Genomic DNA, 24028 nt, shown 5'->3' with positions numbered 1-24028 from the left:
TGAGCCCTGCATTGGGGCTCTTTGCTGTCAGTGCAGAGCCTGCTTCAGATTCTCTGTCCCCCCCCCTCTCTCTCTCAAAAATAAATTAATATTAAAACATATTTTTTAAAAGGATATATTTAAAAATAAATAAATAATAAAAAATTCTTCACTGTTCTTTCCATTCTTTTCTTCTGAGACTTCTAAAAGAGATTACATTAGACAATCTATTCTTCATGTTACTTTGCTGTTATATGTTTTTACTTAAACAAATCATTATTACTCCTCTGCTATTTTTAAGTTTTTTTTTTTAATGTTTATTTAACTTAGAGACAGAGACAGAGCGTGAGCAGGGGAGGGGCAGAGAGCGAGAAGGAGACATAGAATCCAAAGCAGGCTCCAGGCTCTGAGCTACCAGCACAGAGCCCGACATGGGGCTTGAACTCACAAACTGTGAGATTATGACCTGAGCCGAAGTCGGACCCTTAACTGACTGAGCCACCCAGGAGCTCCTATTTAAGTTTTGTGTGTGTGTGTGTGTGTGTGTGTGTGTGTGTTTTACATTTATTTATTTATTTATTTATTTTGAGAGAGAGAGAGAGAGAGAGAGTACACAAGCGGGAGAGGGGCAGAGAGAGCGGGAGAGACAGAATCCTAAGCAGGCTCCACACTGTCAGAGCAGAGCCCAACGTGGGGCTCAAACTCAGGAACCATGAGATCATGACCTGAGCCAAAATCTAGTCAGATGGTTAACCCACTGAGCTACTCAAGTGTCCTCCTTTGTTATGTTTTAATTCGTATATTTTCTTTTTGTGCTTCTGTCTGCTGTATTTTTTAAAATGTCGAATAAATATTATGTTCCCAAGATTTCTAATCCAATTTTTTCTGATTAAGAAATAAAACATTTAGGGGTGCCTCGGTGGCTCAGTTGGTTGAGCATCCAACTTCGGCTCGGGTCATGGTCTCGCAGTTCATGGGTTCCAGCCCCGCTTCGGGCTCTGTGTTAACAAACAGCTCAGAGTCTGGAGCCTGCTTTGGATTCTGTGTCTCCCTGTCCCTCTCCCCCTCCCTTGCTCATGCTCTGCCTCTCTCTGTCTCTCAAAAATAAATAAATGTTAAAAAAAATTTAAAAAAAAAGAAATCAAACATTTAATTAATTTATTATTATAAAATATAAGCTTATACAAAATTCAAAAGATACAAAATATAATTAAGAGGTTATTGGGTTTTTAAGATATCTATCTACCTGTTCTTGTTTCATTTTTGTCAATTTTTGTTTCATAATTTTGTATCCATATAATGCACGTAAGTCATTGGGCTGTTGGGAGGAAGGAGGAGAGAAGCATTGACACTGAAATGACAGTGGGAAGGAAAGGAGGGGCAGGGAGAGTTTGAGAACCACGAAGGGTTCAGTTAGGAGCACAGCCTGTGGAAAGAAGACCAGTGGGAGGCAGGGGCTGAAAAGGTAGGTGTCGGGGTCAGTCTGTGGACTTTGGAATAAAAAGTGAGAAAAGCATAGGTGAAGATTTTCAACACTATTCTCCTAGCCATGTATGTAGTCTATGAAGATTTTTTCCCCACACAATAAACACTATGCTTTAGGAAAAGCAATATGTTTCAGATATGCCAAAGGGAGAAAATGGGTATTCTAGGCCTCATTAAAAGCCTTTGTCTTGGGGGATCTCTCCTCCTTGCTCTGTCTTGATCTTTTTTAATAGGCCTATGTACTTATCATAAGCCAGATGTTTCAGACACTTTACCCATTCGAGTGTTTCTGTATTTAAAATACTGTGTTTTACTGTCTACTCCTTGGAGTATTTTAAATGCCCCTGATGTGGAAAGGCATTTCCTCTGAAAGCATTCTTCTTCTTCTTCTTCCCCGGGTCCCGCAGGGTTCTCCCAGCAGGGGGCGGCAGTGGCACACTTCAGGTGCTATGGGAAGGGTGGGGTGTTGTGAGGTGCCCTGTGGGGAGGAACTTGTAGGAGGAAACCCATAGAGTGGAAAAAGTTAACTAGTTACTCAGTCCCACCTCAGAGCCAAACCCACACCCTGTGGTGGGTGACGCCACAAACACCATGTTTTCTGTAAAGCTGACAGTCTTTTCCTCTGGAGGGAGGAGAATGCTCTCAAAGGTTTTGGGTATGTAAGCAATGAATCACGGGAATCTACCCCCAAAACCAAGAACACACTGTATACACTGTGTGTTAGCCAACTTGACAATAAATTATGTTAAAATAAATATATAAAAGAAGAAAGAAAAAAATAGGTTTGAGAACCTGACTTTTCGTTCTTTGCTTTTTCCTAACACTATCTTCTGCTTTTGCTCATGAAAGTTCTAGTTCCTCCAGCTTTCTCTCTCCCATTCTTTCATTTCCTCTATTTTCCCACTGCCATGATCATTAACCAATCTACATAATCACCTTACTGACACCCAGTCATTCTGGGAATGGAGATGCAGTGAGAGGGAGGGGCAAAGCCGGCTGCTCCCCTAGCTCTTTACCGCCCCCAGAAGTATCACATTTCTCTTCAGGACTCTAATCACCTCTATCAAAGGCCTTGGACAATCTCTAACACGTCTTCACTCCCTGGATCCTCCACCTAGACGGGATGAGAATGTGGGGACCCACTTGCAATGTGGCCTGTAGCTTCGTGTACTCCTACATGCCATGTGGGGAAGGAATCCTGGGGAGCAGCGCATGTGGGAACCCTGGGGATCAAAGCACAGTAGTGAGGGGTGGTTTTGCAGGGATCCCAAAAGAATGTGACCCTAGGACCTTCTCACTGCTTTCCCCCCAAATCCACATTATCTCTGTCCTGTCATATTGAAATAGAGGCAGTGTGGGGGATAGAAGTAAACACATGGGAGTTTGTCACTCGGGGGGTGTGGTAGGACTCGGCCACAAGCCATACACTGATTTTACTGCTGTTGGTTTTGGGCAAATCACTTACCTGCAAGCCTCAGTTTTCTCATCTGCAAATGGAAGTTAACAATGCCCTCCATAACTACCTCACAGAATTGAGACAAGCATGTAAGATAATGATATGAAAAGGTTTTGTAAACAATAGGATGCTTCCAAAACAACATATATTATGACTATTTGTTTTTCAAGTATTCTTTGGCTCCTGTTTCATGGGCACAGAGTCAGGTATTGGGACAAATTGGATTCTTGAAGGTTCCAGGGCCATTGAGAGGCAAGACAGGACAGAACAGAGTGGGAGTATTTCCAGGGACTTGGCTCCTAGCCTTCTGTGAGAGGAGGGGATTTCTTTTCTTCTTTTTCTTTTTCTTTTTTTTTTTTTTTTTCCTGTGGCAAAGGAGATCTAATAGGGAGATCTACCTCTAGAATTCTGGTGTGGACAAGACCACCAGAGAGTCATCAGTGTTAGACCACTTCCCTGTCCCTCACTTAAGCCTGCGTCTAAATTACACCAGATATGGGGCACCTGGGTGGTTCAGTCAGTTAAGCCTCTGACTCTTGATTTCAGCTCAGGCCATGATCTCACAGTTTGTGAGTTCAAGCCCTTCATCGGGCTCCTTTCTGACAGCACCAGGGCCTGCTTGGGATTCTCTCTCTCTCTCCCTCTTTCTCTCTCTCTCTCAAAATAAGTAAATAAAATTAAAAAAAAAACCCAAATAATAAATAAAATAAACTTAAAAAAGAAAAAAACAACACAACTATACCAGATGGATAAGAAAGAATATGGCAGGTAGTCTGTTTGTTAGGTGTTTCCAGGGAAATTCCATAACCTCTCCTGGTAACTCAGAACAAAGTATATTTTACAGTGAGTCTGTATATTTTATTTTTGCCCTTTGGCTGCAGTTGAAGTTCTGCAGGAACGCTCTGAGGGAAGGAAAGCCTCCATTGATTTTCAGGTCCCATCTAATCCCAGCACAAAATGGCCCTGATGTTGACCTGATCTGTATTGTTCTGACCTCACCAGAGCTAGAAAATATACTGGTCTCCATTCTTGAAATATAGTATTTGCAAAGTTCAAAACAACCTTTGCAATAATTTGGCTTGCTACTTCTCTCCTAACTCTCCCTCCTTTGGGGACCAAGTGAGATACGAGTAGGAACTGGCAGGACTGAACTCCCATTTCTGATCAAGGACAGGCCCCATTATGGCTTGGCTTGGACTCTCCTCCCTTTCCTTATCGCATGAAATCAGTCATTGCAGGAAATTGGCTTCTCCAGATTGTGAGAGACAGGAAGCAACGCTAAGAAGCAGGGTCCAAGAGGGAAGCCAGAGATTTAGCATACGGTCCAGCCCCGTCATTGCCTGGCCCCGTCCCCACTCCTCCTTTCTTGCAGTTCTGTCTTGTTCTTCACCACCTCTGGCCTCACACACCCTTTCCCTGGGGCCTGGCGTGGGAGGCTGAAAAGGACTGTATAAGTCAAGGCCCGCACTCTCAAGTCTTCCAACATGTGCTGGACTCTTCCAGAGATGGGAGTTGTGCTGTTTCCCCAAGAAATCAGCTTCATTTTGCCTTTTATCCAGCTGACAGCTGCCTTTGTAGTCCTTACTGCCCTCTCTTCTCATGGGACAGCTCTTCAGATGCCTTAGTCTCCAGGCTGACCATCCCCCACCTCAGGGAGATCCTGATAAAAGCTTGAGTTTCTCAGAAACCTAAAAACCCAAAGGGAGTCAGAACAGGAACCTAAGTGGGAAGGAAATGCTGAGAACAATGCCCTTAGTGAGCTCTTTCCTTGCTAAGGAGACCTGGGGTTTACGCTGATGTTTACTACAACTTTGACATACTGCCTTTTCCTCTTCCTGTGAGCCCAGTGTCTTCTGGGAAGATATTTTCCCCCCATTCAGCTCACTTTATTAATGTTTGCTAAAATATTTAAAAGTATTTTTAAAGACATCATGGCATTTTGCTCCTAAGTACTGCAGTATATATCTTTAAAACATAAGAGGGGCACCTGGGTGGCTCAATCGGTTGAGCGTCCGACTTCGGCTCACGTCATGATCTCACAGCTCGTGAGTTCGAGCCCAGCGTCGGGCTCTGTGCTGACAGCTCAGAGCCTGGAGCCTGCTTCTGCTTCTGCGTCTCCCTCTCTCTCTGCCCCTAACCCACTCGCATTCTGTCTCTGTCTCTGTCAAAAATAAATAAACATTAAAAAAAAAATTTTTTTTTAAAAAACATAAGAATATTTTCTCGGCAGAGCTGAAACCAAAATTTAATACCTAGCAAAATTAATTACAATGATCTAATACTTAATCTATATTCATTTATTTATTTTTAAATGTTTATTTCTATATTTTGGAGGGAGGCAGAGAAAGAGGGAGAGAGAGAATACCAAGAAGGCTCCCCGCTGTCGGTGCAGAGCCCAACATGGGTCTCGATCTTCACAAACTATGAGATCGTGACCTGAGCCAAAATCAAGAGTCGGAGGCTTAATTGACAGAGCAACCCAGGTGCTCCAATCTATATTTAAAATCAGACCAATGCTTGGATGTCTTCATCTTTGCCTTGCTCTTGAGAGGCTACACAGCCCTCAGCCAGCAAACTTGGCCAGTCATTGCTTTTTTCCTCTGCATGCTATCCCTTCGTGACCCAGACTGGTGTCCCTGAGACTTTGGGTCCCTCAGCTGGTTGCTTCCAGTCACGTGGCCCAGGAACCAAAGCTCCTGCCAAGCTGAGCACCACGCCATACAGTTGTGCTGGGTCACTGCAAAGAGCACCGAGCAGAGGGGAGGAGCGAAGGCTCAAATCTGCCCACTCTTTTACCCGTGGGCTGTGTCTGGCTGGAGGGCATTCCTTGTAACTCACACAGAGACACTGTATGGCAGAAGCCCTGCCCCTGGAGATGTTGGTGGTACTGCCAACCTAGTAGTTAATCCTTTCGCCAGTACTTCATTGTGCAATTTAACCTTCATAGAATCATAGTCTCAGGGCTGAGGGGTTCCAAAGTTCTGAGCACTTAGTCTATCCCCAACACCAATAAGGTGTCCAAATCCCTTCTGAATGAGGCATGGTATTTTGAATTCCCCAACCTCCCCCTCCCTTCAAGCACTTAGATTCTTACATTATGCCTGCAGCAATTCCCCCCCATCTCTTCCTCTCTGTCTCTCTCTCTCCTTCTGACTCATTGCTTGCAATAGCCTCATGAATTCTCAACAAAATATAAACTACCTTCAATCTTTTATCCGGTTCATAATGACTATCACTGACAGACACAATCAACAGAACATGAAACTGACAATTGCTTATAATGAGACATTTAAAAAGTTGTAACTAAATATAGGAAATAAAAATTTTAACAGAATTTGGGCCTGCAAAATTTGAATCAGAAAATTTGGACTTCATAGGGGCGCCTGTCTGGCTCAGTCAGAAGAGCGTCCAACTCTTGATCTTGGGGTGGTGAGTTCAAGCTCCATGCTGGGTGCAGGGATTATTAAAAAAATAATAAACGAATAAATAAATAAACTTTAAAAAAAAGAAAATTTGGACGTTGTATACATAATGGCCATGTAGACAACTCACAGTGGTCATTAAGGCAATTTCAGTTGCAAGGAATAAAAAGTTCAACTGAATGGGCTTAAAAGGGGAGAGCAGAGAGGGGATTTAATGACTGTACAACAACCATAAAACCCATAAAATAGCTCTTTTAGATGTAGTTTGATCACTTTTGTTTCCATGGAGGCCCCTACGTCCTGCCCCTCTCTGTGTGCTGGTTTAGTCCTCAGCCGGTATTTCCTCATGGCAACAAAATGGCTGCAGTGATTCTAGGCTTCACATCTTCACAGCACCCTACGCAGAGGAAGAGAAGGGAACTGCTTTTCTAGAAGCCCCCACCAAAAGTCTTTTTCCAACCTTATTGGTATGAATTAAGTCATGTCCTATGTCCTGCCATAATAACATTCCAGTGCATCAGCCAGGAGTGAAGTTAGCTTTCCTCAAAGTTCCTGGATTGCCTGGTGAAGATATGGTTCCTGGACAAAAGCTGGGGTTGTCACTAGGAATAAGGAAATAGATGTAGGGGTGGGGGGGCAGGGAGTACAGTCACAATGTCACCTAATATGACAGAAACTATTTGATGTAAAATTTGATGTAGATCTGATACAGATAAAGAAACTGAGCAATGAGACAAAACTTAACTTAAAATTTTAAAAGGAGAAGAATTGATCCTGGTGAAAATGTCTCAGCTGACTAAAAATAAAAGCAGATAAAATGGAAATGTGTCAGTATCATAGAAAGATGAACAAAGAATTAAAGTGGCTTAGTGTTTGTTCCGGAAAACACATTCCTGATGAAAATTAATCAATGTTGGTAAAATTCATTTGAAGTGTTTGCATTGAAAAGCTCCTTGGGGACAAGATGGAAAGAATCAAAATGTTCTCTAGCTTCCTACACCAGCTCCTAGTGACCACTGCCCCTTTGAGGTGCCCACGAACCGTCTCATTAATAATCCATTTTGGTTCTGGGGATGGAAATAAACACAATGGCTTGTGGTGTGTAGAACTGAATTTCCTCACTGTTTTGAAAATCGTTTGGGGCACCTGGGTGGCGCAGTCGGTTAAGCGTCCGACTTCAGCCAGGTCACGATCTCGCAGTCCGTGAGTTCGAGCCCCGCGTCGGGCTCTGGGCTGATGGCTCAGAGCCTGGAGCCTGTTTCTGATTCTGTGTCTCCCTCTCTCTCTGCCCCTCCCCTGTTCATGCTGTGTCTCTCTCTGTCCCAAAAATAAATAAATGTTGAAAAAAAAAAATTAAAAAAAAAAAAAAAAGAAAATCGTAATGTGTCTGCCTCCACAGGTCTGTCCCTTAGACAATGCTACAAGGGTAATTCATTTGCAAGTCTTCCCAGACTCTGAAAGATGATTTGTTCTGGTCAGATTCCTGGAATTCATATAAAGTCACTGGGTTTGTCTCTTGCAACTTTTTCTCCCACCTTGGGTTAACTTTTCCTCTGGGTGTTTCTATTCTAAGAACATTCCCTTTGACAGAGAAAACAGAAGCAAAACACAAAGTGAAGAGTTCTGCTTTCTCTTTGTCACCCACTAACATGACAACATTGACCACAAACAGTGTATCCCCTTTTTGCTTTGAATATGACTTTATGAAGCCCTTTATGGGTCTCTATTCATGTGAGGCTTTCACTTTCTCAAAAGTCCATTGGGCATCCGTTCCATGTTTTTGTGTTTATCAGTGGATATGCACCTCTCTGTTCATCTTGGGCTTACTTTCTCGCACAATCAAATCAACAAACATACATGCAACTGTTTGGTTTCTTTAAGCTCCTTTCCCTTTTTCACTGACGTGGGATTTTACAGGCAAAGTGAATGTTCCTAAGAAGTACTGAATTCAGGGTACCTGGGTGGCTCAGTCGTTTAACCGTCTGACTCTTGGTATCGACTCAGGTCATGATCTCACAGTGATGGGACTGAGCCCTGAGTCGGGTTCTGTGCTGACAGCGAGGGGCCTTCTTGGGAGTCTCTCTCTCTCTCCCTCTCTCTCTGCCTCTCCCCTGAGCATGTGTGTGCTCTCTTTCTCTCTCAAAAATGAATAAACAAACTTAAAAAAATAAAATAAAATTGAGGGAACATATCTCAGTGTGTGCTGTCATTGTTCTCACCACCACGGACTTCAAGAAGACACAGTTTCTTTCTTCCAAAGGTTCCTGTCACTTCCACTCTGCCAACCAATTCCTCCTTTTGGCCAAATTTAGGCTCAGAGTGGCAGTTCCCCTTATCACTTCCTCTGCACTCTGGAAGATGAAATTGTCAGCAAGCAATAATAATAGCTAAGGTCTATTGAGTGCTTGCTGGTTAAGGGGCACCATTCCTACGGGGAAGCTGAGGCCCAAAGGAGATAGGTGTCTGCTCAAGTTCATCCTCTTTGGCAGGTGCTAGAGCCTGGACATTAGAGCCAGAGTCTGACTCTAGAGCCCAAGTTCTGTCTCTGGTTAAAAAGCTTATCACACTCGCACTTGGTCTTAGTTGGACAGACTTTTAGCCAGACTGACGATGTAAAGATCTCTTCATCAGCATCTCCCTACTTCTGGGCCATTTTTATGATGTGGAAAGGCTAGCGGTCAGCTTTCTGGATCTCTCCTTTCTCCCTACCCTCAGTCTTCGATCCTTGTGACCTATAACCTGATAGCCTTTCCACTCCTGACATGGGTTCCTTGGTTACTTCCCAGGATGCCTTCATCTCTTCCCCCAACAAGTCAGGCAGAGAGGTTTCTTTAATTTTATTTATTCTTTAAATGTTTATTCATTTTTTGAGAGAGAGAGAGAGAGAGAGAGAGAATGAGCAGGGGAGGGGAAGAGAGAGAGGGAGACACAGAATCTGCAGCTGGCTCCAGGCTCTCAACTGTCAGCACAGAGCTGGACACGGGGCTCAAACCCATGAACCCTGAGATCATGACCTGAGCCAAAATCAGACGCTTAACCCACTGAGCCACCCAGGCCCCCGTAGAGAGAAGCTTTTTTAAATGCCTTTGCTTCCTCCTGCTGACAGATCATCTTGCACTCCTCATAGACGTGGTAGGAGAAAGATAACAGGGCACACCTCTGGGGGCCACTTGAGGTTGTGATTCCAAGTAGTATGGCTATTCCTGTGACTCCTCCTTCTGCTCTTTTGTTTTTGTTTCTAAAGTTAGGTAGGTTGGAGAGTGTTACACCTTTTCGGTTTCTTAAGTAACCCTGTTTCAGTTAAACTGCTGCCCAAGCCTGTTTCCGTTTCCAGTCATCAGGAGTACATCTGACTTTACCCCAAGTAATAAAAAGCCTAATAATCACAATCTGTACGATTGAAGAGATAAGATTGAAAGGAACATTTCATTGAAATGATCTCAGGGGCGGCTGGGTGGCTCAGTTGGGTGTCCGACTTCGGCTCAGGTCATGATCTCACGGTTCATGAGTTCAAGCCCCACGTCTGGCTCTGTGCTGACACCTCAGAGCCTGGAGCCTGCTTTGGATTCTGTGTGTCTGTGTGTGTGTGTGTGTGTGTGTGTGTGTGTGTGTCTGCCGCTCCCCTGCTCACACTCTGTTTCTCTCTCAAAAAATAAAAAAGAAAAAGAAAAAAAAAGAAATGATCTTAATTCAGTATTGTCAAATTTAACCTATAAACCACTATAAACTTAGAATTATTTTCTTGTTGATAGTTGCAATTGTAATAGCTGTGATTACAATTACATAGAATTATAATTTCAGAATAGTTTAAATAGTAATTATATAATAGTATATATTATATGTTATATATATTAATATATAATAATAATAACCCAAATCACAAGAATTTCTATCACATAATCATAAGCCAATCTTCTCAATTCTTAATTTGAGCTGATATTATTTCACCTGTAAAAATTTATTGGTTAGGGGTGCCTGGGTGGCTCAGTGAGCTAAGTGTCCAACTTCAGCTCAGGTCATGATCTCACGGTTTGAGCCCCCCTTGTCTCCCTCTCTCTTTGCCCCTCCCCTGCTCACACTCTATCTCTCTCTGTCTCTCTCTCAAAAATAAATAAACATTAAAAAATTTTAAAAAATATTGTTTATTAACGTTTCCACTAATATCTTCGGCATGTTTTATTTGTGCATTTATTTATTTTTCTCCATATCATTCCAATTTTAGCATATGTGCTACCGAAACGAGCACTGGCATGTTTTAAATATTTCAGGTTTCCTGTATTATTATCAAGTTTTGGCTAACATTTAACTCTTGTTCTTGTATGTGTTTCCAGGCCAGAAGTATACCCCAAAACACTGTTTCAGGATATCAGACACAACTCTCTCTGAAGAGAGCTCTATCACTCATGTAACTCATTTCCTTCTAGGGTGGGGGACTCTAATTTTTGACTGGTGCCAGTTGGATTGCAGTTCTCATTTCCTTGGGGTCCAGCAGCTTTGCTCACAGCTGCACATCATGTGGTCCTATTCTTTTTTATTTTTATTTTTTTTAACGTTTATTTATTTTTGAGACAGAGAGAGACAGAGCATGAACGGTGGAGGGGCAGAGAGAGAGGGAGACACAGAATCAGAAACAGGCTCCAGGCTCTGAGCTGTCAGCACAGAGCCCGACACGGGGCTCGAACTCACCGACCACGAGATCATGACCTGAGCTGAAGTCGGAGGCTTAACCGACTGAGCCACGCAGGCGCCCCTCGTGTGGTCCTATTCTAACAGGAGTTGTTGCCGTCATTGCTTTCTGCTAGTTCCAGGAAAATCCTCATTTTTACCTTTCCAAATCCCAATACCTCCTTCTCGCCACTGCCTCTCCTCTTTCCCCCATCAACTTTTCCAACTTACAGAGGTTTTTTTGTATGCCCCCTCCCCCCCCAACCATTTGGAGGGGTTCTTGAATGCAAGTGTTCCTGACTGCAACCAACAGAAACTAATTGTGCGTCCTTTGGGCAGGGAAGGAATTCTTGGAAGGATAGTAGGTAGGTGTCAATGTGAGGCTGAAGATCTTGGTGAGCAAATGAACAGCACCAAGGGGAGGTGGGCAGCTGTAAGGACAGCCGTGGTCATGCCATGGGGACAGCCTGCTTGGAAGGCTGTGTCACTGTGGCTGCTGAGCACTGCCCCTGGCACTGCTGCCATCATTGCCTCAGACATCAGAGGCTGCCGCTGTCACCTCTGGAACAGTCAGCTTCTTTGCATCGCTTCCTCCAGACCCATGGTTCTAAGCACAGACTCAGATGGTTGAGCCTGGATCATGCAATCATACGCTAATTTCCAAGGCATGGGGCTCTGTTTCCTACCACAGCCGTGCAAAGAAAGACTACATAGTAAGGGGGTTTGGATGCTGACCACTTCTCAAAAACAACCCAGCAAATACTATTATAGATCCAAGTCTTAGGTAAATGGTGTTCTTTTCCCCAAACAGAAGAAGGGAGTCATTTCTGCTCTCAAAGGAATGAATGTCCCTTTCTCTTTCACAAGGAATACCAGCTGCCTGGAGTTTTCTGATATATACTGACATATAATTAATTTTTATAGTTAAACGATATGAATTTGTAAATATTTATATGTTTATTATCTTTATATTACACTTAAAATAATTGGATAATATGTTATATTAATATAGTATAATTAATCTATGTTAATGGTCTCCTTAGCAACCATCTCCAACATAGGATTAGGATAATTGTATTAAAAAAAATTTTTTTTTAACGTTTATTTATTTTTGAGACAGAGAGAGAGCATGAACAGGGGAGGGGCAGAGAGAGAGGGAGACAGAGAATCTGAAACAGGCTCCAGGCTCTGAGCCGTCAGCACAGAGCCCGACGTGGGGCTCGAACTCACGGACTGTGAGATCATGACCTGAACCGAAGTCAGATGCTTAACGGACCAAGCCACCCAGGCGCCCCAAGGATAATTGTATTTTAAATAAGAAATGTACGGCACTCGCTCCAGCAGCCCGTATGCTAAGATTGGAATGATAAATAAGAAATCTATAACTTCAAAATCTCTAAAACGTAACATTTAAAAACATTTAAACAGGGGTGCCTTGGTGGCTCAGTCGGTTAAGTGTCTGACTTTGGCTCAGGGCATGATCTCTCCGTCCGTGAGTTCAAGCCCTGCTTCAGGCTCTGTGCTAACAGCTCAGAGCCTGGAGCCTGCTTCAGATTCTCTCTGCCCCTCCCCCACTAGTGGTCTGTCAATCTCTCAAAAATAAATACGCATTTAAAAAAATGTTTTAAGCCACATTTAAACAGATGTTAAAGGGAGTGTTCAATAGTAGGGAAATATTTTTGCTTTGGAAGGCTAAATGTATGTACTTGAAATACTCCATAGCTACAAAGAGAGACTCTGCACACTTTCAAGGATAGTGTGGTCAAATACTACGTCAGTCTGTCACTTAGCATAAGGTTTTTGAGCATTAAGATGTTGACAGTTGCTCTAATATCTCATCTGCTTTAGAGTGTAATAGTTAGGAAACAAGATGTTTTCCATAAATGTATTTTCCAGGTAACTGGGTATCAACCTCAGCACTGACTTTTTTTCACTCTGATTGTTTAAAATTCTTTTTTTATGTTTATTTATTTGTTTTGAGAGAGAAAGTGTGTGCAGGCATGCTCATACACACAAGCAAGGGAGAGGCACAGAGAGAGGGAAAGAGAGAATCCCAAGCAGCCTCCACACTCAGAGCCGAGCCCACGCGAGACTCAACCTCACAACCACGAGATCATGACCTGAGCTGAAATTAAGAGTCGGTCGCCTAACCCACTGGGCCACTCAGAGAGTTCACAGAGTTGTACACCCATCACCACAATCAATTTTAGAACATTTTCGTCACTTCAGAAAGAAACTCCCTACCCATTAACGCTCTCTCCCCAACACTCTTCAAGCCCCAGACCTACGTAACTGCTAATCTTTCCATTTCTATAGATTTGCCTATTCTGGACATGTCATATAAATCGAATCATGTATGTGGCCTTTTGTGACTGACTTCTTTCACTTAGTATGTTTTCAAGGTTCATCTGTGTTGTAGCATGTATCAGAACTTTATTCTTTTTATGGTCGGATAATATTCCATTGTACAGATATACCACATTTTGTCTTTCTACATATCCTTCAATGGTTGTTTTCGCTGTTTCCACTTTTTGGCTATCGCAAATACTGCTGTTAGGAACATTCGTGCATATATTTTTATATGGCCCAACATTTTCATTTCTTTTGGGTACCTACAAATGGAATGGCTGGGTCATGTGATAACTCCATGTTTAACCCTTTGAGAAACTGCCAGACAATTTTCCAAAGTTTCTGCACCGCTTCACATGCCTGACAGAGACGTGTGTGAGGGTCCCAGTCTCTCCCCATCTTCGCCAGTACTTGTTATCCGTCTTTTTATTTTAGCCGTCCTGGTGGGTGTGAAGTGATATCTCATTGTGGTTTCGAGTTGCATTTTCCTGATGACAAATGATGTTGAGCGTCTCTTCATGTGCTTATTGGTCATTTGCATATCTTCTGGAGAAATGTATGTTCACCTTCTTTGCCCATTTTTTAATTGGTTTATTTGTGTTTTTGTTATTGAGCTGTAAGAATTCTTTATGTAAGTCAGTCTGTTCTTGATGACCTAGAGCCCTGTTACAAGCATCAATGACTGAGGGTCACTGCGCATGGGTTATGGACCCCTGCAGGGCTGTCTGCCCTATTTTAAAGGGCAACATGGCATGGTCAGGAGGAACTAAAAGCAGTTACAAAAGCATGTCCCTGTATATTTATGTTTATCTTTTTTTCTTACTCTCTGCCATCACCCGTTATTCTCAAAGGGGATAAAGAAAGAAATATTTATTATTACTCTAGGTAGAGGCTGAGGATGACTCAGTTTATCCCATGTATGAGGTGCCCGTCTTTGAGACAGCATTCTGCTGTGTTTTGGTTAATGACAGTTGCCAGAAATTTGATTTCTGGAAGAATTAGGTGGCATTTTACATAAGTAGAGGTAAGAAATTGAATACGATGGGATTAATGAGGGCAGGGTTTGGGGGAGGTGACTCTTCAGTGAAATCACTAAGGTAGTGACAATAACCTGGTGGAGAAGAGGAGATCCCTGCAGGAGGGACTTTGCAAGATGTGTATGGGAAATGCATCGTGGGTGCAACAGATCTTGGTAACTATGGTGAGAAGCAATGAAGAGGAAGAATGTCCTTCAGAGTGGTGAAGTTTGCCTGAATTCAGCCTTTGCACTCAGTAGTAATAATTGGTTCTGACAGGTCAATCATCCTCTGTTGTGCTAGTGTGAGAAAAAAAAAAAAAGATCACTCCTCCCTGTTTCCGCTCACCAGCTTCCCCTCCTCTGCGGACCCCACCCTGCCCCCAGCTTGTGGCTAAACTGCCCAACTGCCAATTAAAACCCACACTTCCCAGCATGCCTTGCACAACCCAGAAGCCCCCATCCCCACCATTCATTCTGTTCATCAGCTGAAAGCAGTCGTAGCAAATCAGCTTCCAGATTCAGGGCGCCTACCACAGGGCCTTTCACTCTCTGGGGGCCTCTCCTCACTACCTCCCCTGACTGTGGCTGAACCTGCTACCACTTGATAGCAAACCACACTTGACACAGGAACAGGGAGGAGAATGGGGCCCAATGCTCTACGCCTCTACAAAATCAACAAAGTTGTGCTTCTTCTCCTCCCACAACAGGCTGCTTCTGAGCCTTCCGCCCTTCCTTCCTCTCTCCCAGGGTCTCAGGAGGCCTGGCAGGGCCCCCAGTGGTAGTCTTCTTTTTGACGTGTAGAGCTTCTGGGGGTGGGTGCGTGTAAAATGAATTGGAGAGCTTTTGACTGGTGCTCTGTAGCAGTTTGTATGCGCTTTGCCCCATGCCAAGGCCTCTTGGGTCTCCAGAACCAGCACTTTCTTCTCTCTCTGGTGCTCCCTCCCTTCTGAACCCTCCCTGTTTGAGGAATCCCACCGCCACTTTTTTTTTTTTTTTTTTTTTTTTTTTTTTGGATTCTTTTGCTTCCCTGAGCAGCCAGGACCTTGTCTCATGCTTAGGCCTTTGCTTCTCCTGGCATGCTAGAATGCCCTAGCTGTTGGGAAACATGGGCAGACTGTGGAGCAAGCCAGGCTTCAAATCCTGACACGAGTCCACCATTCTGAAATCTCTGAAAATCAAAGGTGTTTTTGTTTGTTTTGCTTTGTTTGTTTTTGGTGTCTTTTGTTTTGTTTTGTCTTGTTTTGGTGAGTTTGGCACAAACTTACTGGCTTGCAAAACCTGACCTGAACTGACAAAACCCTATTTTGCTCACTTTATCGTTTGCCCACTTAGTATAAATATTCATGTTTGTTGAAAAAATATTAATTTGTTGATTTTGGGGTGTGGTTCTAGACCCTGTTGAAAGAATTAGCTAGCATATGCACTGTGTTACCCTTGTAAATCAAGAAAGATCATGATTTTTTGAGACACTTTTGGCCCCAGAATTTTATGATGGGTTATTTTGGACCTGTACTATAATGCCACACAGAAGAGGACTGGATAATTGTAGACATCCAAGTGAGAGAACACCACAGAGCTAATCAAAATCACAGCCATGAAAACTTAAGGGTATAGGAAGATAATTGCAATGCATTGTTATAAATTATTTATGTAAATTTTTAAAAGAACACATGGAATCTGAACTTTATATTTATTTCTGAGAGAGAGAGAGAGAGAGAGAGAGAAGAGAGCATGCACAAGCGGGGGAGGGGCAGAGAGAGAGGGAGACAAGGAATCCAAAGCAGGCTCCAGGCTATCAGTACAGAGCCCCATGCAGAGCTCAAACCCATGAATTGGGAGATCATGACCTGAGCTGAAGTCAGTTGCTTAACTGAATGAGCCACCAGGTGCCCCTAAACTTTATATTAAAAAAAACCATATTACTTATGCATAGAAGAAGCTTGGAATGCAACATACCATAATGTTAATAGAGAGTTGTCTCTGTATTGTGCCTCCATGGTTGATTTTCTTCTTTTTAGCCTTTCCAGTGTCTGTGTAATGCTGTTATAGTCAGCAATTTTTTTAAAAAAAACCACTAACTGACTAAAAACAAGTTGGTACTAACACTTTTTACTTTGTGGCCTTGGGCAAGACGTGCGACCAACCACATGACCCCAATTTTCTCTTCTGTAATTTAAGACTATTAGTACCTACTTCACAGAGTTGTTGAGGGACAATGTATGTACCTAGGCAGGTGGCCATGATTTTTGGACCTCATGTCAAGGTCTGCTTTATCCTCCACCAGACGTGGGCTGCCCATTGTTTTCTTACAATAGCACAGGGCAAGTTCCCCACACCTTGCCTGCTATGACTCCTTGTAAGCAGGGATGATCAATCAACAGTCCATTCAGGTCTGTCTGTCAGTTGCCTTGCCGTTGTTGTAGTCTTCTTCTTCTTCTTCTTCTTCTTCTTCTTCAAGTTTATTTATTTATTTTGAGTGGAAAAAAAGAGAGCAGGAGAGGGACAGAGAGGGGCCGAGAGAGAGGGAGATGGAATCCCAAGCAGGCCCCATGCTGTCAGCACAGAGCCCAATATGGGGCTTGAACTCACAAACCGTGAGATCATGACCTGAGCTGAACTTGGCTGCTTAACCGACTGAGCCACCCAGGTGCCCCACGTTGCCTTGACTTCTGCCACATGCAGAGGGTTTTCCACTCTGCCAAGTCTTATGCCAGTTGTGGACTCGATCCCATCTCTGCTCATCTCTACCTCATCCCTCTGCCAGGGAAAATAGATATGTTTATATGGCACCGCATGCTTTGCGAGAGATATTCAGCACTGACCCTTCCTTTCTTTCATTACCTTATTTCTTGAAAGAGCAGTTGTCCCTCCCTGTGTTTATTTTCATATGCCTAGGCACTAATTAACCAGCACCCTGGGTCCTGACCCCACCCCTCTACTTAAAAACTGCCGCTTTGAAGATCATTCATTTGCTAGTCCACATACACATACAAGCACCTGATGTGTGTCAGCAGTGAATAAAAGTTCTTTCCTTCAGGGGCACCCAATCTAGTTGGAGAGGCAGACAATTAGTGAGTACATTTATAAGATGTTAGCCAGTGACATGAATTTAAAAATGTTATGAAGAAAAATTAAAGTAAGGGAAAAGAAAGTGATGCAGGGGTGCCCTTTTAGATGCTATGTTCAAGGAAAGCCTCCTTGAGGAGGTGGCATTTGAGCAGAGGCCTAAAGGAAATTAGGGAGTGTGGTGTTTGGCTATCTGGTGGAGGGAGAGGGCATTCCAGGCCTAGGAAAGAGCAAATGGCAAAAGCCCTGAGACAGAAGCCTGCTTGGCTCAAGTGAGGAGCTATCAGGAGGACAATATGCTCTGAGTGGAGCAAATGAGGAGGAAAGTGTTAGGGTATGAAGTCAGAAGGACAGAGAGGGGACCTCTAGGTTCACAGCCCTCCCAGGAGGGTAATCTGAAAGCCCTCCCTCGTGTAATCTGAAACTGGCCCCTGTACTCAGAGGGCAGGGAGAGACCTAAGAAAGGGCAGGCTGCTCAGGGTTGGTAGGTGGCAATGTTAATAATAGGTATGGGAACTTACATACAAGTCCTGTCCTGAGCAGCAGCAGCAAGATGAATGGATCCCTGCACCCACCCTCCAATATGAAAAGTTTATAAGGAGGACCCGACTGGGCACATAGATACCATGCAGGTGTTTTCAACATCACATCACCATTTCAAGGCTCTGTCCTTCGAGGAGACTCTGGGAGTGGGAAAGGAAAGTGGAACCCATATTCCAAAGGACAGGGGGGGGGAAAGAGGAGCCTGTGAGTGCCTAGGTCCAGCTCATGGGTCTGTCAGTGATCATGTCTTTTTTGATCACATTCCCCAACAGAACCAGATCACACAAGGCGTTGAGCCCATGATAAAGACTGAGATTTAATTTATTTTATTATTTTATTTTATTTTATTTTATTTTATTTTATTTTATTATTTATTTTGAGAGAGAGAGAGGGAGAGAGAGAATCCCAAGCAGGCTCCACCCTGTCAGCACAGAGCCCAACGTGGAACTCAATCACGACCCAAGCCAAAATCAAGAGATGCTTAACCAACTGAACCACCCAGTTCCCCCAGTAAGGACTCAGATTTATATTCATCAATTGTGAAAAAGGATTTCTCAATGACCAATAAGTGACTTTTCTTAAATCTTCAACCTCTCCAACTGCTCTAGAGCAAATGACACTTCAACCTTCATTCATTTAAGAAATTTTCTGTTGCTAGAGGCACCTGGGTGGCTCAGTAGGTTGAGCTTCTGACTTCGGCTCAGCTCGTGATCTCACAGTTCTTGAGTTCAAGCCCCATAATGGGCTTGCCGCTGTCACACTGTCAGCACAGAGCCCACATTGGATCCTCTGTCCCCTTCTCTCTGCCCCTCCCCCACTTGTGCTCTTTCCAAAAATAACAATAATAAACATTAAAAAAAATTCTGTTGCTAAAAAACAAAACAAAGAAACAAAGGTTCCCTGGATGGTTCAGCCCATTGGGCATCAGACTCCATTGGGCTGGGGTCATGATCTCACAGTTCATGGGATCGAGCCCTGCATTGGGCTCCATGATGGCAGCGCAGAGCCTGCTTGGAATTCTCTCTCTTTCTCTCTCTCTCTCTCTCTCTCCCTCTCTCCCCCCACCTCTCTCTATGCCCCTCCCCTGCTCTCTCTGTCCCTCTCAAAATAAATAAGCATTCAAACAAACAAACGGAAGCAGACTCATGCAGAAAACAATCTGGTGGTTGTGAGAAGGAAGGGGTGGGGCGATGGGAAAAATAGGAGACGGGGATTTAAAAGGTATAAGATACATCAAGGAGATGTAGTGCACAGCATTAGGGAATATAGTTAACAATATTGTAACAACTTCGTATGGTGACAGGTGGTAGCTAGTCTTCTCACAGTGATCACTTCTTTATGTAGATATTGAATCACTATATTGTACCCCTGAAACTAATACAATATTGTATGTATTGTTCACCAACAACACTTCAATAAAAAGAAAGAAAGAAAGAGAGAAAAACCTTTGCTGGGCACCCACTAGGTGCTAGACCAGGTATTGTTAGGGATGCGTACCAATGTGAACAAACCATAGTCCCTGCCTGCCAGGACCCCCTGCCCCCGGAAAGGCAGAAGTGGAACAAGAACTGCCCGTGTGCAGCACTGGACAGAAGAACCTTGATCAGACTCCTGCAGACGTGCAGAGAGATGCCATCACCTCTCCTACAGTCTCTCCTTGGCATGACTTTATCTCATGCATCACCTTCCTGATCTCTCCTTCGGTCTTTGACCCCACACCCAGTCCCATCTTGTAAGCATGCAGTTCAGATGCTGCCTTTTCCACAAAGCTTCCTTTGGAGTCACCCAATAGTCATGCACCTTTCTCCCATGACTCTACCAGCACCTGTCTTTGCATGATTCATTCCCTCCCAACTCTGCCCTGAACTGAACCATGCCTATCGTGTGTGTCCCTCCCCATCAGTGTCACAGTGCTAGCTGCACCTTGGCACTGCCAGGATACTTCTGTAGGAATCTTGTCATCTTTGCCCCACACGAAATCTTTGATCATATGTTGATACTGTCAGTATTTCTAGAAAAGAAAAAGGCAGGGGCAGGGTCCACAGGGAGGTCAGTTACTGGAATTAGTGGCTGAGTGAGGCCATGGGCTCATTATCCTAGGAGAGCTTTGTGAATTGTGTAAGTCTCCACCTCATGGGCAACAAGGAGCAGGAGTTGCTGACCTGAGGATTTGAGACCCACCCCCTCCCCAAACGGTTACAGCAGAGGAGTAAACAAGCCAAGAAGGACCTTCAGCCAAGCCACCCTCCCTCACCCTCAGTCATTGCATTGAACCCTAAGCTTTTCCAGGACTGGCATCATGAGGGGTTGAGTGGTTCCACTGTGGGCGGTGGCCTCTCCTCTTTCCGTTTTTGACTTTTGGTTCTTAAAAACTACATTCCAAACGAGGGAAATGAAACTACTGAAGACTCTCCCCCAGCAGCCGGCTGATGTGGGGCAAGAGAACAATTCCCAGTTAAGGCCCCAAAGGAAATCCCCTCCCTGTCATGTGCCGAGGCCAGGAAAGTGGGGGAGGCACCAGCTCATTGCTTGGCCAGGCCCAGCTACCAAGGTATAGGGCCAGATGGAAGGGCTGCCCTGTCTGTGGTTGGGGCAGAGAACCCAAGGTGGACTAGAAAACACCACAGGGAGATCTCGGTGGGGAGGCTTTGCAGAGGAGGAGAACCCAAGCAATGCCTTGGGGATGGGGAGGGTTGGGGTAGGCGGAGGAGAGGCCATTGCAAATAAGGGAAGCCTCTGACAGAGGGAATACAGAGTGGGGAACATTTGTTCTGTGTTTAGGGAAATTGTGAGCAGACCAGATTGGATGAACCCACTCTCTTCACTGAAAGGAAAGAAGGCTAAGAGCAAGAAGGTAGTCCCAGCCCCCACTGTCGTCAAAACTCAGGAGGCCAAGAAGGTGCTCAATCTCCTGTTTGAGAAAAGGCCCACAAATTTTGGCATCAGATAGGACATCCAGCCCAAAAGCGACCTCACCTGCTTCTTCAAATGGCCCCACTACATCTGGCTGCAGAGGCAAAGGCCTCTTCTCTAGAAACGTCTAAAAGTGCCTCTCATGGGGGTGCCTGGGTGGTTCAGTCGGTGGAGTGTCTGACTTTGGCTCAGGTCATGATGTCTCGGTTTGTGAGTTCAAACCCCGTGTCAGGCTCTGTGCTGACAGCTCGGATCCTGGAGCCTGCTTTGGATTCTGTGTCTCCGTCTCTCTCTGCCCCTCCCCCACTTGTGCTCTGTCTGTCTGTCTATCAAAAATAAATAAAATGTAACAAAAAAATTTTTTTAAAGTGCCTCTCATGATTAACCAGGTCACCCAGGCCTTGGACCGCCAAATAGCTATTCAACTGCTTAAGCTGGCCCACAAATACAGACCAGAGACAAAGCAAGAGAAGAAGCAGATATTGTTGGCCTGGGATGAGAAGAAAGCTGCCAGCAAAGGGCATGCCCCCCTCGGTGGCCACCTGTCCTTCAAGCTGGGGTTAAAACTGTCACCACCTTAATGGAAAATAAGAAGTCTCTGCTGGTAGTGATTGCACATGATGTGGATCCCATTGAGTCGGTTGTCTTCCTGCCTGCCCTATGTCATAAGATGAGGGTCCCCCACTGCATTATCAAGGTGAAGGCCAGACTAGGGCATCTTGTCTACAGGAAGACCTGCACCAATGTTGCCTTCACACAGGATAACTCGGAAGACAAAGGTGCTCTGGCTAAGCTGATGGAAACCATTAGGACCAATTACAATGACAGAAATGATGACATTCACTGTCACTGAGGAGGTAACGTCCTGGGTCCAAAGTCGATGGCTCACATCGCCAAATTGGAAAAACCAAAGGCTAAAGAACTGGCCACCAAACCGGGCTGAGTGTGTGCTGTTGAATGTTCTGTACATCAAAGTCATAAAGAGTTCTCTTTCAAAAAAAAACAAAAAAGACTGGTTGAAACCCACTTGTAGACACATGTTGAAGTGTGGGAGGTGACAATGACTAGAGGCTGGAGGCAAGACCAGGCTACAGGAGGCACCTGGACTTTCTCCCCCGGTTGACAAGTGTCCAGCTTCTTGCTTTCACCTCACATCTCCTCAGAAACCCTGGTGTCCTGCTTGACACTAAATTTGGCTTTGTTACAGTTGAGCAGGAGATGGGTACAAACTCACATATGGAGCAGGCTCAAAGAAAAAGGCTCAGAGTCCCCCAGACTGTCACCATCCCAAGGAGGGATGTGCTTGGCTAGGGCAGGGCTGGATGCAAGGTTGAACTCCAGAGGAAGTACCCTGATCCCCTCTGTCTCGACTAGCCTGCTTGGGAAGGGGTCCAATCCTGGGCTCTGCAGCCAGGGCTACAGCCTTGCTGGCATGAAAAGTGATCTGTCTTCAGCTGCAAAGCAACATTGGTTTCAACTGGAAGTCTTAGGTCCTTCCAGCTCGCTCTAGAGCTGTTGGCGCAATTTGCCAACAGACTGGCCTGTCTCCACACATCCATGAAGACCATTGGTTTTGTAAACGTTTTTGTTTTTGTTTTTTGAGGGGGTGGCCACTGCCTTTCTTAAGAGAAATTCTGTGAAGAATCTCAAAGCATAAAACATTTAAAAGTAGAATTGTTTGAGATGAGGAGGTAATGAAATGCCCGGAGTCCCACCAAGCAGTCCTTAGGCGCCTCTGAGGAACCCTTAAACTCGTTGAACCTGGTTTTAAGGTAAGAAAGGCAATGGCAAGCCGTGAAAGTGCGTTAAGCAGGGAGTGAGACGATCGGATACACATTTTAGAAAGACGCCTGCGGCAACTGGGTGGAATCTACATCGGAGACAGAGAGCCTTGACAGAGAGACAGGAAGCTACTGAAATGATCCAGACAGGAATTGATGAATCTAGACCCAGGACAGTGGCAGAAAGGATGAAGAGTAAGTTTGGATTCCGAGTTAGAATCAGTACGAATGGGTGGCCAATTGGATGCGAGGGGTAAAGTCTTCCCATGAACAGTGACAGCCAAACAGGGAGAGAAACTGGCTGGGACAAAGGATAAAAATTCAGTTTAGGATATATTGCGTTGCAGCCACTCTGGGAGGAGTTGACTGACCAGCAGACAGTGAAAAACAAAAGTCTGGATCCTATTGGGAAGATCTTGGGAGAGAACGTTGGAGCTGGAGATTGTAATTCAGGAGTTATCAACATACAGGTTGACACAAAAGACACGTGAGTAGAAAATGCATCCCACAAGAAGAAAAAGGCCTGGAAGAGAAACTTCGTTCTCTTCCATTTGACTTTTATTGAGTTTTTTCATTAATGTCATCATTATTACCATTATGAATGAATATTTTACAGCGCAAAGACAATTTTCTGGGTATTTGGAGCAGGAACGACTTACTCTTGTTCTCTTAGGATGGACATTCCAAGAATAATAATGCCATACAGAATCACAAATCAACAGGCTACAAGAGATGTGAGCCAGCCCTCCAGGACACTTTAACCCTCTAGCTCTGATGGGAAAGAACAGAACTGAAGATCCCTTCCCTGACTCCTACTGTGGTTGCCTGCATTTCTCACTTGGGATGCAGCAGACACTATAAATATTTTGCCTTCTCCACTAGATTCAAGTTCCTCGAGAACAGGAGCAATGAGGTAATGCACAGAAAGCTCTTAGCATAGTAGTGCCTGACAGCCGATGGTGGCTATTATTAGCTCAATTATTCTTTTGACCTCTTGGCAAGAGTTGGCAGGGAAATTTGTACATATAAGGAAAAAAACTTAATCCATGCAACCTATGATCAAGAAGTTCATGGCACTTGATGGGGAACCTGGTGGCTCAGTCTTTGGCTCAGGTCATGATCTCACAGTTTATGAGTTCGAGTCTTTGGCTCAGGTCGTGATCTCATGGTTCATGAGTTTGAGTCTCATGCTGGGCTCTGTGCTGAGAGCCTGCTTAGAATTCTGTGTCTCCTTCTCTTTCTCTCTGCCCCTCTCCCTCTCACATTCTGTCTCTCTCTCTCACAAAGTAAATAAATATTAAAAAAAATTTTTTTTAAGTTCATGGTACTCAAAAAGTTCACCACAAAACAA

At 44.3% G+C, this 24028-nt stretch overlaps 1 pseudogene; it reads left to right on the top strand.

The window, feature by feature from the left end:
- The first annotated feature begins 20789 nt into the window (after positions 1-20789).
- LOC125174481 (60S ribosomal protein L7a-like) lies at positions 20790-21839 on the top strand (annotated as a pseudogene).
- The last annotated feature ends 2189 nt before the right edge of the window (positions 21840-24028 follow it).

Source organism: Prionailurus viverrinus, chromosome C2, assembly GCF_022837055.1.
Source record: "Prionailurus viverrinus isolate Anna chromosome C2, UM_Priviv_1.0, whole genome shotgun sequence".
Lineage (NCBI taxonomy): Eukaryota > Metazoa > Chordata > Mammalia > Carnivora > Felidae > Prionailurus > Prionailurus viverrinus.
The sequence above is the reverse complement of the archived record's forward strand: the minus strand, read 5'-3'. Positions and strand labels throughout refer to the sequence as shown.